The following is a 3,971-nucleotide window of genomic DNA, read 5'->3' on the forward strand; positions in this document are numbered from 1 at the left end:
TACCCTATGTAATATATGATTAGGATAAGAAATTGTATTTATGAAATAATAAATGATAAATTAATAAATTATTATTTATTTTATTAATGTGACTTTTTTTATTCAAAAGAATTTACTTTTTCTATAAGAAAAATAATTTATTAAAAAATAAAAATGGAATAAACTTAACATGAGATGTGTGCCATATAAATGAAAATAAAAAAATAAACAAAACTGCTAAAATTTATTATACTTAATTTTTTTTAAGTTTTGAATATTTATAATTTTCTTAAATAATACCAAGAATATATAATTTTAAAAAATAACTCACCTATGTTATAAATATTGTTCCACATTATGGGGTTTAAACCACCAATCACCCACTATCTTCACATTCACCTAGGACTGCCCCCCACTCTGGCAATAAAACCGGGATGAAGTTTAACTCTTTGTCCCTTTCCCCTTTCTATCTTCTCTCTCTTTCTTCCCACCTTCTCTGCTCAAAGTCTCTACACAAATCATCTTCTTCTTCTTCACTTATTGACTTGTGGCAACCTAGGACTCTTCTCTGCATCTTCTGGTAATGTTCTGTGCATTTCATGTTGTGCTTACCCTTTTGGCTGTTCAACTCCTTTCTGTCTGGTTGGTCAATCAGATTCATGGGTTTGAGTTCTTTTAATTTTTTTGTTATTATTTGGGTCTATGGCGGTTTTGCTCCCTTTTGATCTATGCTGAAAAAGTTTTTTTTTTTTTGTCCTTTTCATTTTACTCTTCATGTTGGAAGTTTTCTCTTTTCTTAGAGTGGTGTTCTAGGGGGTACTAGCTTGATAGTTATCCTCATCAATTAAATACTTTCTGTGTTGTGTCTGACAGCTGCAACTTTTCAAGATGGATTTATGACACAATCTTTTGAAATTTTCATTTAATGTGTTTGTTTGCATAGGAATAGTCATTTATTGTCTGTACTATTGTTGCTTCTGCTTTCATGTTTGATTCGTTGATGAACTGGATCTGTGGAATTAGGATTGCCCTGATCTGTTGATTTTCATCAAATTTTATGACTCGTAAGGCTATAATTTTACGAGCTCAAAAGTTTTGACTTTGTAGCCAAACGTTTTTCAAAGCCTTATTTTCATGTTAGCGGTAACTTGTATCCTTCTAATAACTTTTTTAAATGATGTCTTCGGTGATTAGTAACTTGAGATTGTTTTGTTCATGCCTTTAGCCTATATTAATTTTTTCAGTTGATGATCTTAGCATATTGAAACTGTGTCTGGTATATGTAACTTGGGGATATGTCTGTATATTTTATGATGTAATGATTTTCTTCATCTGGAAAATATTTGGTTATTGCAACATGTTGATTGTTTTGTATTGCTGTTGGCAGGAGCGGAGTCCTTTAAAATCTGAGAATTTGTTAACCTGAATCGGTGTACAGTGGTGGAGTGTAAAGTTTGAAATCTATCACACCAGTTTCAGTGTGAGACGCTTATAGGTTGGATCCATATTTTTCCACGGAAGATGATGATGATGATGTTTGATGAGATGGGGTTCTGCAATGATTTGGATACTGTACCTGCTACCCTTGGAGAAGAAAATATTACCACTGGGCAAACTGATCCAGAGGCGATAGTTGAGGATGATTTCAGTGATGAAGAAATTGGAGTAGATGAGCTTGAGCACAGGATGTGGAAGGACAAAATGCTTCTGAAGAGATTGAAGGAACAAAGTAAATCCAAAGAAGGAATCGATGCTGTGAAGCAGAGGCAGTCTCAAGAACAGGCAAGGAGGAAAAAGATGTCCAGGGCTCAAGATGGAATCTTGAAGTACATGCTGAAGATGATGGAGGTTTGCAAGGCACAAGGATTTGTTTATGGGATAATTCCCGAGAAGGGGAAACCAGTGACAGGAGCATCTGATAATCTTCGTGAATGGTGGAAGGATAAAGTGAGATTCGATCGAAATGGTCCAGCTGCTATAACGAAGTACCAGGCTGATCATGCTATCCCTGGAAGGAATGATGGATGCAATTCAATTGGTCCAACTCCACATACCTTGCAGGAGCTGCAGGACACAACATTGGGTTCTCTCTTGTCAGCACTCATGCAACACTGTGATCCTCCTCAGAGGAGGTTTCCATTGGAGAAGGGTATTCCTCCACCATGGTGGCCCACAGGAAATGAAGTGTGGTGGCCACAGATTGGTTTACCTAAAGATCAAAGTCCCCCTCCTTACAAGAAGCCCCATGACCTGAAGAAGGCATGGAAAGTTGGTGTTTTGACTGCAGTTATAAAGCACATGTCCCCTGATATTGCCAAAATTCGGAAGCTTGTGAGGCAGTCGAAGTGCCTCCAGGATAAGATGACGGCGAAGGAAAGTGCAACCTGGCTGGCAATCATCAATCAGGAGGAGGCCTTGGCAAGAGAGCTTTATCCTGATTATATTCCCCCATTAGCCTCAGGTGGAGGTAGTGGATCTTTGGTGGTTAATGATGGCAATGAGTATGATGTTGAAGGGGGTGAAGATGAGCCTAACTTTGATGTGGAAGACAGGAAACATGAGAATATTCACATGTCCAATCTGGGGATGGAGAGAATGAGGGGAACTATGGGTGGTGTTCAGCAGCAATCTTTTTCAATCAAGGGAGAGGCAGTTACAAATTTGGATGTTCTTAGGAAGAGGAAGGTCTCTAATGAGTTTAACATGATGGATATGAAGATTTACACATGTGAACAGCCTCAGTGCCCTTACAGTCAACTTCAGCTTGGTTTCCCTGACAGAATATCAAGGGACAATCATAGGTTAATTTGTGCATTCAGAGGTCCTTCAGATTTTGGGGGTCCAAACTTTCATGTTAATGAGGTAAAGCCAGTGATATACCCCCAGTCCTTTGTTCAACCCAAGCCTACTACTGCTGCTCATTCTGCTAACATGGTAACGCCTGTAATTGATCTCACTGGACTTGAAGTTTCAGAAGATGGCAAGAAAAGGATCAGCGACCTTATGACTAACTACGATACAAATGTTCAGGGCAACAAGAACATGAGTTCCTGTAATCGTGTAGCTGTAGGTGGCGAGGTTTTGAACCTTCCTCAGCAACAGGACAACTTCATTCGCGGTCGAGGAATCACTATGGAAGGAAACGTGTTTGACGAAGCTACCATGTCAAATAATCATCACACTTTTGCAAGAGACGAATGCCAATTTGACCGGTTCAAAGCTTTGAATGGCCCCTTTGAGACCAATCACAACAACAACAACAACAACAGTAACTTCCATTCCATGTTTGGGTCCTTTTGTGATTTGGCATCATTCGATTTCAAGGAGGATATGCAAGGAGTAGTAGGGATGGATGGTGTTCAGAAACCGCCAGATTTTTCAGTATGGTACCAGTGAAAGCGACAAGTGGAAGTGGAATGAATTGTTGTGAACTTTTATTTTCATGTGAAGTTCCTTCAGCTTAAAGTTTTCTTCACATGTAATTCTATAGGCCTAGAACTAGATATCATATGCTTATATGCTTTACAGGTCTAGTGTTTGTTACAATAAAAAACTTAGTTACATATATGCTGTGTGTGTTTTTCATCACTCTATTCCATGTAAGACTGTGATATAAATAAGACTTGAATTTTCTTCCAAATTGAGGGTAAAAGTGTGTTTGTCCTTTACTGTAAGAATTTGATTATGCTTATCCTTTCCCACGTGAGAATGGACCCCCCAGAAACAGTTGAATTCCATTTGAGTTGCGTGTTGAGGTTGAGAGTGGTGGGACCACAGTGTTTTGATCTTTGATGTGTGATTGGTCGATGAAGAGCAATGAATGAATGTGGGTGTTCCTTGACAGTGAAAGCCCAATCTCATGAATTGGCTAAGGCGGCTCAACATAGTGTTTATCTCTCACTGCCTACTTTTTACCTTTTTCGTCCCTAAAATTTCATGGCATCAATTTTGTACTGGACCTACTTTTTTCTGCTATTGGAGGTCACTGTGTG

The 3,971-nt window shown here is 38.6% G+C and overlaps 1 pseudogene across 1 annotated transcript; it reads left to right on the forward strand.

Moving 5' to 3' along the window:
- Positions 1-349: 349 nt before the first annotated feature.
- Positions 350-3,619, forward strand: LOC114186579 (protein ETHYLENE INSENSITIVE 3 pseudogene; annotated as a pseudogene). The gene is made up of 2 exons (XR_014995783.1): positions 350-559; positions 1,367-3,619. The product of XR_014995783.1 is annotated as a protein ETHYLENE INSENSITIVE 3 pseudogene (transcript).
- Positions 3,620-3,971: the final 352 nt, after the last annotated feature.

The sequence above is a fragment of the Vigna unguiculata genome, chromosome 6 (genome assembly GCF_037176805.1).
Source record: "Vigna unguiculata cultivar grain cowpea cultivar isolate G323 ecotype 2 chromosome 6, ASM3717680v1, whole genome shotgun sequence".
Taxonomy (NCBI): domain Eukaryota; kingdom Viridiplantae; phylum Streptophyta; class Magnoliopsida; order Fabales; family Fabaceae; genus Vigna; species Vigna unguiculata.